Source organism: Myodes glareolus, chromosome 6, assembly GCF_982192425.1.
Source record: "Myodes glareolus chromosome 6, mMyoGla1.1, whole genome shotgun sequence".
Lineage (NCBI taxonomy): Eukaryota > Metazoa > Chordata > Mammalia > Rodentia > Cricetidae > Myodes > Myodes glareolus.
This window is the reverse complement of record NC_142031.1, coordinates 33,777,866-33,789,485: the sequence shown is the minus strand read 5'-3', so window position 1 is coordinate 33,789,485 and position 11,620 is coordinate 33,777,866.

Below are 11,620 nucleotides of genomic sequence, written 5' to 3'. Positions count from 1 at the left end.
CAGGATGACCACAGATGCTCTCCTTATCTAACCTGACCACACAGCTATTCTCCTGCCCTGGAAGAGACCAATTACTGCTAGTGACCTTTTAAATAAGCCAATCCAATAAGTTGGAAAACAACCTACAGGTTCCCTCCTTGTGTCTGTGGCTTTTGGCTTTAAAAGATGGACTATAACAGCTATCGGATGTCCTTCATATCCCAAACCTGAAGGGCCCTGTCATGACAGAATAAAAATCCTCTTGCTTTTACATTAATTGTGGTTATGAGAGTGGTGTCTGGAGCAACTCCTTCCTGATGTTTGGACTTCTAGACCTACAGTTTAAGGTATTATGTTTATACAGCTCATTTAAAATGTAATGTATAATTAAGAAATATAGATTATTAGATAGATTTCTATAATAGGTGTTGTTTTTATTGTTTTATGAATAAATCTGTTTTGTCCAATGACTTAGAAGAGTAAAGCCAGTTGGGAAATCTAAAGAGAGAGAGAGAGAGAGAGAGAGAGAGAGAGAGAGAGAGAATAGATGGAGTCAAAGGAGATGCCATGTAGCCACTGAAGGAGAAAGATCCCAGAACATTACCAGTAAGCCACAGTCTCATAGCAATACATAGATTAATAGAAATGGATTAATTCAAGATGTAAGAGCTAGCTAGGAATATGCCTAAGCCATTGGCTAAACAGTGTTGCAATTAATACAGCTTCTGTGTGATTATTCAGGCCTAGGCAGCTGAGAAACAAAAGTGCAATCTCCATTCACACAGTGGGATGCCTGAAGGTGATGGGGTGGATCATAGAAATCAATAAAAGAAGAAAAAAGAACAAGAAATATCCCCATAAAGGTTGAAGGTGAACCGAAAGAAAAGTCTCATCTATTGGTCACTAAATGCTATGGATGATTTCATATAAGCAATTTCCCAATGAGTAGGAATAGGGAATCCTGGGGGTAGGAATTCAGGGTTATATGGTAGATTTGGTACCAAAATCATAAAAATTGAACCTGACAAAACCATGAATAGAGCAAGTATGTGCTAAATATGCCTATTAAACTATTTTAGAATGTTGGTTAAAACTTTAAAAGGACCAGTGATTGATTTATGTACCTTTCCTCATATGTTTCCCCCCTCATTAACATAGGTAATTGAACACAATCTCTATACATTAAACATATACTTTCTGCTTCTAAGTATGATACCACACATTTATCACAGGATTTGAAAAACCTCCTTAGAATATTATCTATATAAAAAAATGCTAGCATGCTAGTTTTGATTAATTTTCAGTATTCAAGGCAAATAACCTCAAATCTTACATTTATTTGTTTTGTATGTGTGCATGCACACACAAACACACACATACACATATGTCATGGAGTACATGTGTATCACAGAAGACTGTTTGCAAGAGTTGGTTGTCCTCTTCTGCCACGTGGATACTGGGAATTGAACTCGGTTTGTCAAACTTGGCAGCAAGTGCTTTTGCTTGCTGAGCCATCTAAGCAGCTGTCAATCATATTACTTAGGTAATTATTTAGTAGCATTTCAATGGAAAATGATGCTGCTCTTGTCCACCGTAACAGAGGCTTGAAACAATCTCATCATGTTCTGTGAGTTTGCATTTTTTTCACTCTGCTGATAGTGTGTTAGATGACACTATGTAGGAAGAGAGGAAAGTGTGCAAAATTTCTTCCATCAAAAGCACACCTAGGAACCTGATAGAGTTGTATGGGACTGATGGAAAGGTCAGGTGTTGCCAGTACTGGTGGTGAGAGCCACTTGAGTGAATGGGAGAATTTCTCCTCCTTCAATGAAACCATCCAGCCAGCCTACCCAGGCATAAAAGTCCAGTCTGTCAAGTAGAGAGAATAGGTTGGTTGTCAGATCCCTGACTCTACTCTCGTCAGCACACACAGTGGAATTCTCTGCCTCATTTCCATACTTGGCTAAACCAAACTGACTTTATTTTAATGCGTTCATCCAGATAATCAAATACAACAAGCTCATGAGGAAGCTTGCAAACTTGAGAGTGATACAGAAGTACATTTCTTTCATTTGCCCACTCCACCTACTCAAGTTTGCACTGTGTATAATGCATACTGCCTTCATTTTCTGGGGGACACATTTCTCTTAAACAAAAGCATGCATTTAGATTTTGATATCACTGTAGTTCAGATAGTTCCTCACTAGTTGCAAATGATCTGGGCACTGCATTATTTACTTAAATGAAGGTAAAAAATATGCTTTTTTCTTTACTTTAAAATCTTTCCTTGCTCATAGGAGTTATCTTTAAATGTACAAATGGGTGAGGTAAAGGAGAATCTCATTCCCTTACATAAGGTGACAACTCTTGGCTTTTGGTCTGTTTCTGTAATTATTCATCTACAACATCGGTCATATAGAGACAAAAACAAGGAGGAGATGAGATCTATGAATGTCTTCTTGATTCAGGCTCATTTTTGTATGTTACATGTTCTGAAAAATGGCAGATGCTTCTAGAGAGTTTAGAATCTCTCTATTTCTCTAGTTTCTGTTAAGACTGTACAGGTAAATTAAACAGGATATGTCTGTCTTTTCGAGGAGAGAACAGAGATTACCACGTACAGGGAGTCTTAGAAGTATCCAATTACGAGTAGTGCAAGAGGCTTAAGAACAGGAAAGCAACCTGTCCCATCACTTATCCCCAGAGGAGTTTCCTGTATGACTAGATTAGGCTTATGGGAGCCCAATATCACAGCTGAGCTCTGAATTCTGAGCCTGATGCAGTAAGAAAGAAGAATCCTTTCAAAAGATGGATTTCATTAACCTTTGATAAATATTTTAGGTTTGCTCTGCAGCTTCCTCATTTTGTGAAAGAATGATGCATCCCATTGTGGAGGATTTTGCAATGCCAAGATGCCTGTAGCAGTTCCTGACATTACCCCCATAATTCCTGTTCATCTTATTTACCCTCTTATACAGTACCCACCCCATCTATATCAATGGGTTGAACCTTGCAGCTTTCCTAAAAGGACTTTCTGTATTTGGCTCTGACTGTGCGTTTGTTCTCTAATGCGGAGAGACACCTGACAAAGCACCAAGGACCTAACAGTCAGTAAGGAACTGAGTTTCTCAGTTCAACAGCACACAGGGTACTAGATCCTCAGGACAACCACTGCTTTAGTTGAAAAAACTAAAGGGGACTGGCTCAGCCTGGGTCTTAGACTCTTGTGAGATGCCAAAGAAAAGGAAGCAATTCTAGTCCAGGTTCCTTTTTGACAGAAATAAGGTCATGCCATATTTTTGCTACATTAAGTCACTAAATTTTGTAGTAATTTTTTTTATGTAGCAATATGATAGGGTATTGGTTAACCAACAAATTTTAGAAAGAAAAAAAATGTATGTTACTTCCTTCAAGAACTTTAAAAATAGGATCTTAGCTGGGTGGTGGTGGTGCACACCTTTAATCCTAGCACTCAGGAGGCAGAGGTAGGCTGATGTCTGTGAGTTTAATGCCAGCTTGGTATGCAGAGCTAGTTCTAAGACAGCCAGGATAGTTACAAAGAAAATACCTGTCTTGAAAAACCAAAGACTATCACCATCACCACCACCAACAACAACAAAAACAACAACAAACAGCAACAACAACAACAAAACAACAAGCAAACAAACAAAAATACCAGAATCTTATTGGGTATATTTCCTTTTTTTTTTTTTTCTGAGTTTCAGATTGGGTTCAGGCATGAAGGGACATGGAGCCGGAGACAAGAAGGAATAGATTCACCTGCAGAACACGACAACACAAATAAGAACTACACCTATATGGTTTCAACTTATGAGATCTAAGGAACATTTGCTTACCTCTGGCCCAGGGTGTTTCTATCTTAGCATTGCTGGCATTTTCTTGGATAATAATCTTTTGTAAAGATCTGTCTCATTAGGTCAATGACATTTGACATCACTGGTTGTCCCTAGGAAATAGAAAGCAGGACTACTGACCATAGGGTGTGAAAAGTGTGATAACCAAGACAATCTCTAGACATTGGTAAATATTCCTTGGAGAGGACATTTCTCCTGGATGCAATTCAGTGCTCTGTTCTACACTGACTGTTGAGGTTATTTTTTCCTATTCTCACTGCCTGCAGTTCTCTTGTCATAAAATGGTTCATGTACTAGGCATGGTTGCTCAGGACTCTTTCTTTAATGCCTTAACATACATAGGTTCTGTTGTGTGTCTGTCTATGTGTGACACACACACACACATACACACACACAAATTTCTATTAGAGTTATGTTGAAGGAATAAGAAAAAATATCATATTTATTTAAATTCTAATTGCATATGTGTGAGTTTATTATACCACCTGCATGTAAGAGTACACAGAGGCAAGAAGTTTACATCATATCACTGGATTTGGAGTTACAAGTAGTTGTGAGTCACCATCTGGGGGATCTGGGTGCTAGACATCAACTCACATCCTCTGCAAGAAGTCTAAGTGGTCTTAATTACTAAGTTCTCTCGAGCCCTTCATGGTGTTTTTCTTGAGTGTATAATCTTCATCTAGTTCATAAGTATTTACTTTTGCATTTAAGTACATAAGTATTTATATAGAATTGGATCTCTTGTCTAATCTCATGTGCTATCATTGGATTAGAAGGACAGTCAGAATTCCTAGGACTCTAAATTTTTTCTCAAGTTAGAAGTCAGCCAGCTCTTTGCTAATCCCTCAGATAGCTAAAATGCTCTGAATAATATAGTTTTGAAATCAGTCTCAATAGGTTTGAAGTAAAAAAAACAAAAAAACAAAAAAAAACAAACAAAAAAAAAATAACAAAACTCTCCTTAGTTTCTCATGGGAGCCAGAGGTGGGGACTCTCTGCAAACAATACACTTACTCTTTCATCTTGAACTCCTTTCTTAAAATTTAGATTTATTTTTAATTTTGTATATGGGTGTTTCTTTGGAGTCAGGTATATGTGCCTATAGAGGCAATGATAGGGTATTGGGTATCTGGAAGCTGAAAGTACAGAAATATGTGATTGTCCTGTCCTTGACTGTGAACTGAACTTGAGTACTCTTGTCCAGTAAGCCATCTTCCCAGACCCTCATCTTAAATTTTTAACGTTTTTTGACATCAGTTAAGGACTGAAATAACAGATCTTGTTTCTGTTCACTTTCCTTAAAAAATGACATTTTGTAGGATACAATCCTAATTTTGTAATCTTTCCATTTAAATTAATGATATACCACGTACATTATAACCTCATTATAATGTACATTATTTCCCTTATCCATATATAACATTGTTTGATTATGAAGACTAAAACTTTTGGGTTAGGGAGATGGTTCAGAAAGTAAGGAACTGTCTGCATAAACATGAGAACCCATGACCTGGCATGTCCCTGTAACCCCAATGCTAGGAAGCAAAGATGGGAGGATCTCTGGAGTGCATTAGCCAGTTAAACCTAACCAGTCAGTGAACTCCAGGTTCACCAGCAGTCTGTCAAAAAATAAGGCAAAACCAAAAAGTATTCCAAGAAGGAACATTGACCTCAGGTTTGCACTTGCATACATGAGTGCACTGACTGCCTCCCTCCATGAACAACAACAACAACAACAGACACACACACACACACGCACACACACACACACACACACACACACACACACACACACACACCCTTACTCTGAACTGAGACCAAAACACAGTCCCATTTATTTCAGTGGCCTATAAACATAATTCTCACATTGGAGTCACTCTGCTGCAGGTAAGAGAGTTCAAAGTGTAGGATTACAAATGATCAATCTTCCAAGTAAAATACCCCAGTAAAGTGTCACCGTGTTGCTTTGCATTTAGCTCAGTGAGCCTGTGTATGTGTATGTTGCTTTGCATTTAGCTCAATGTGTGTGTGTTTATGTATGTATATGCATTTGTGTACGCATATACATACATATACATATATACAATATATATACATACATATACAATATATATGTATTGCGTGGACATGAGTGTGCATGTATGTGCATGTGATTTATAGTAGCAACTGAGATTTATTTCAATAAACCCAAATGCTGATTTTATTAAACCTCACATCAAATACACCAAAAGCAATGAAGGGAAAAATACAAATATAAAGCTTTTGATATGGGATTCTTCTCTGTATGTTATGATTACCATCAATGAATAAAGAAACTGCTGTGACTTGTAATAGGGCAGAACTAGATAGGCAGGGAAAACTAAACTGAATGCTGGAAGAAAAGAGGCAGAGTCAAAGAGAAGCCATGGAACCTCCTCAAGAGACAGACATGCTGAAACTTGGCTGGTAGGTGACAACCTTGTGGTGATGCACAGATTAATGGAGACAGGTTAACTTAAGTTGTAAGAGTTAGCCAGAAATATGGTGAAACTATTGGCCAAACGGTATTGCAAATAATGCATTTTCTGTGTGATTATTTCGGGGTCCAGCAGCTGGGAATGAAACAAGTGGCCTCCGTTCAACAAGCATTAGAAATAATAGAATTATTCAATTATGAGATAAAACTTCATACTATATTAACTAATACATAAAAATCTATATTCACATGATAGGGGATTCTTCTCTGTATGCTGTGAATACCATTGGTTAATAACAAAACTACATTGGATCTACAGCAGAGCTATTGAGAATCAAAGTTAGGTGGAGAAAACTAAGCTGAAATCTGAGAAAAAGGAGTCAGAGAGAAGTCATGTAGCCTTCCAGAGACAGACACCAGAACTTTATCTGGTAAGCCACAGCCACATGGTGATACACAGATTAATAGAAATGGGTTCTATTAGAAATGGGTTAAATTAAGATATTAAAGTTAGCCAGTAAGAACCTAGTGCTAATGGGCCAAGCGGTGATTTAACTAATACAGTTTCTGTGTGATTATTTTGGGGCTGAGTGGCCAGAATGACCAAGTGGCCTCATTCAACATTCACAGTGGAAATTCAGTCACAAACAAAAAAATCCACTCAGACCAATTGACATAGAGGAATTAAAATGGATACAGATTATAATTGGCCCCCATAATCTCATAGGGAATGTCACTATTATGGCACTATTAAAAGGTGTGGTTTTGTTAGAGTAGGTGTGGTCTTGCTGTCGAAAACAGATGGTTTCTTTTTTATTGAAAGTAGATTATTTTCTCACAAAATAAATCCTTATTATGGTGGTGTAGGAGGTCCTTCTATATTTGTGTTGCTTTCATTGGTTCAAAAAAGAAACCATCTTGGCCTTTTGATAGGGCAGCAATTAGGTAAGCAGTGTAGACAGAACTGGAGGCTGGGAGAAAGAAGGCAGCACATAGATTGCCTCCATGGAGCCAGCCACCAGGTCAGACATGCTGAATCTTACCCAGTAAGCCATGACCTCATGGTAAAATACAGATTATTAGAAATAGGTTAAATCAAGATGTGACAGTCAGCCGATAAGAGGCTAGAGCTAATGGGTCAGGCAGTATTTAAATTAATACAATTTCTTTGTGGTTATTTTGGGGGATAAGCTAGCCGGGCAGCAGGACACAGCCAGCTCCTCCATACCACATTATAGCTTCTCCTCCCTCTCGTACTCCCCGTTCTTCTCCACTTTCCTTCCCCTCTAGACTAACTCATTTTCTGTATCTCATTAGAAAAAAACACGCATCTAAGAGATAATAACCAAACATGACTACACACACACACCACACACACACACACACACACACACACACACACACATATATATATATATATATATACATATACATATAACATATAACAATTTGGAGTCGATGTGATTGACTAAAATAACTTAAAACTTGAGAGAACTTAAAAAGGAATTCTAGACATAAAAATACAGAATTTACACAGCTCCTTGCTGTTTGCTGGCGGCTTGCTGCAGTTACTTTAAGAAAGGTTTTCCTGACTCAATGGTAGCAGGAAAAAAGCTGTGCTGTTTTGAAATGCTGTCTTTCTGGGCCATGCCGCCAGCACAACATCTGGCTCTTTCAGGAGACCAAACATTTGAGTGGGGTTTGTGAGCAATGTGCTCTGGCTTGCTTGGTGGCAACATGGACCAGCTGTGCTTAGAGATGGGGCATTAAGCATGGCTCTCAGAGGTAGTAAGCAGCTCTGCCATGCTGTTTTCAATGGGGCAAGTAGAAAGTGCCATGTTTCACCTAAAAATGGAGCAGCTTAAGTTTTTAAGAAGCACTTAGCATTTTAAGAAGCACTCCTGGACAGTAAAGAATTACAGATACACAATAGGACAGATTCATACATAAAAGACCACTAAATGGTTCTCAGTATTGGATAAATGTATGTAGGCTTGGGAGAGAGAAACAAAAATGAAGTATAAAGAGTTATAAAAGGAAGTAAATGGTTTTCTTTAAAAAATAAAACACAGTCTTTAAAGAGACAGAGTAAATATTAAAAAGAAACAGAGTAAAAACAAGCCATGTAAAGACAGACTATATATGAAGAGTCTGAATTATGTATATTATTGTGATTTCTTTGAATTTTTGACTGTGAAGGAGCTAAGTACAGAGAGAAATTTCACTGTATGGGCTGCTAATCTAAACCAACATGTATTTTCTAAAGGTATCTTGACTTTAAAATTTGAGTCTAAGGATATGTCGCTTTGGAAAAGAGGTTCTTCTTTTGTTTCTACAGAGGATGAGAACCTGTAGAATTCTTGTAAACTAACGTGCTTTCATGAACCAAGACCTCTGAAACGTTGCCTTTAACATTTCTTAAAAAATTACTTCACCTAATAAACAGCAGGAATAAGTTTGGACAGAACTATGCCCATATTCCCAAATATTGTCTATAAATTTTTCATTACATTTAATAGGGGATATGCTATAGATATTTGCATTGGCATGGATCTTGGTTTGTTGATACAAATTTAAGGTCAATTTTGTTATACTGTGTATATGTATTTATGCTCTTGATGAAGGTATTGTATTTGTCCAGTTCATTTAAAAATGTAATATATAATTAAGAAATATAGGATAATAGATAATATAATCATCTATAATAGTCAAGTCTGTAATCATGTTAGTTTGATTTTCTAGATGTACAAAGATGTATTTGATAGACAAGAGTCCCAGGTAACCTCGGGTGCATGGGGGGGTGGGAGGGTCGATGGAAGGGGAGAGGGTTAGAGAGAAGGGAGTAGGGGAGGAACGGGGAAAGCTTGGTGGCCTGGGATGGGGGGGAGGAGGAAGGATGAATATGGGATCAGGGAAGAATATATTTCAACTAAGGGAGCCATTTTAGGGTTTACAGGAGACTTGATTATATATGGGATCCCAGGTCCAAGGAGAGATCCCCCAGATTGCTCTCTGGACAGAGGAGAGGGTGCCTGAATCGGCCATGGCCCATGACCATACTGATGTATATTTTGCTTATCACCATAGATCCTTCATCTGGCGAAGGACGGCGATACAGTCGGAGACCCACATTGGAGCACCGGACTGAGCCCCCCGAGGTCCAAATGAGGAGCAGAAGGAGAAAGAACATGAAAAACGAAATCAGTAATGCGAGGGATGCTATCACCCACTGATACAAGGGAACGGATCTGATGAGAGTTTACCAAGGCCAGTTGGACTGGGACTGAACGAGGACGTGATCTAACCAGATTCTCGGAATTTGGCCGGATTCTATGACTGTGGCTGGCCCGAAGTCTTTCTGAAAAGCCATTGACTATGACACTGGGACCTGTTTCCTCTACATATACTGGATTTTGGGGATCTAGTCTGTTTGGACACTCACCTTCCTGGACCTGGAGGGAGGGGGAAGGAACTGGAACTTCCCACAGGGCAGGAAATGCTGACTGCCCTGGGGGACGAAGAGGGAGGAGGAGGGGGAGTGGGGGGAGTGGGAGGGTGTTGGGAGGGGGGGCGGAAATGGAAACTTTTATAATTTAATAAAATTTACTTAAAAAAACAAAGATGTATTTGAGATAGATAGATATTATTCAAACCTTTCAAAGACTATAGAATATGACATTTAAAATGTTTTTAAAAATTTAGGACTTATCTTGACAATGAGATACATCCAGTCCTGGCAGCTCCAATCTACTTCAAGAAGAAGATGGACATTGAAGAGGCTACTTATGGAGTTGGTTAGCCATTTGGATAAGAAACTGCTCTTGTCAGGACTGCTTGATGAACTGGATATGCAGTACCCACAGAGAAATGACTACTGAACTTGCCTAGAGGTGAGACAATCCTTCATGGTTCCTGCTTCATGAAAGAGTCTGCCAGACATTCTGCAGGACCCAGAAGAAATTGACTAACAAACTGCCAATATAGGAAGAACTGTTTTTGACATTTTCTGCTTCATGGAAAAGTCTGCCAGATACTATGGGCCTGTTGGATGAATATGGATGCCCCTTACAGTACTAAAGAACTTTGGGTGACTGTCCAGGCAGCGAGATGTCTCTGTCAATTCTAGAATTTTGGAAGTTACTTACAATGCACTTCTAGTTTACTTAGGTAATATTATATCCTTCTGGAATCTTTGATGGAGTTGAAGAATTGATAGCTATAGTAGTTATGATAAAAGATAAAGTAGATATAAATATTGTAACTGTAGCTCTTACGTGATACCTGTTTTGTTACATGTAATTTTATTATGTTCAAGATAAAGCCTTCCTTTGTATTTAGACAGCAAAAGGGAGGTGATGTGGGATTCCCCTCCGTATGCTGTGAATATTATTGGTTAATAAAGTAAGTGTTTTGGACCTATAGCAGAGCTATAGAGAAACAGAGTTAGGCAGGGAAAACTAATGGAATGCTGGGAGAAAGGAGGCAGAGTCAGAGAGAAGCCATGTAACCCCACTGGGGACAGAAAAAAGAACTTTAGCCAGTAAGCCATAGTCATGTGTCGATACACAGATTGATAGAAATAGGTTAAATTAATATGTAACAGTTAGCCAATAAGAAGCTAGAGCTAATAGACCAAACAGTGACTTAAAAAATACAGTTTCTGTGTAATTACTTTTAGTTCTGGGCTGCTGGGACGAACAAGCATCCCCCTGCAACACACACACACACACACACACACACACACACACACACACACACACACACACACATATATATATATATATATATATATATATATATATATATGAAGCAAAAACTTTCATATTAAAATTGGACAAGGTAACCCAACAGGAAGAAAGGAGTACCAAGAGCAGCCAAGCAACCAATAGAGTCAGAGACCCACCTGCTTTCATAGTCAGGAGTCCTGTTAAAAATATGAAGCTAGCAGGGTGCTGGTGGTGGTTCACACCTTTAATTTCAGTACTTGGGAGGCAGAGGCAGGGAGATTTTAGTGAGTTCAAGGCCAGTCTGGTCTACAAGAGAGAGTTCCATGACACAGATCTTAGTATGTTTGAGGCCAGCCTGGTCTACAGAGCATGCTGCAGGATAACCAGGACTGTTACCCTTCTCAAAACAAAACCAAAAACAAAACAAAAAGAAAACAAAATACTAAGCTAAAAGCCATCCATAATATATATGCAGAAGATCCGGAATAGAGCCCTAAATGCCCAGTGCTTTTTGTTTCAGTCTCTGTGAGTTCATAAGTGCCTTGCTGAGTTGATTTAGAAGGTTATGTTTTCTATCTCCG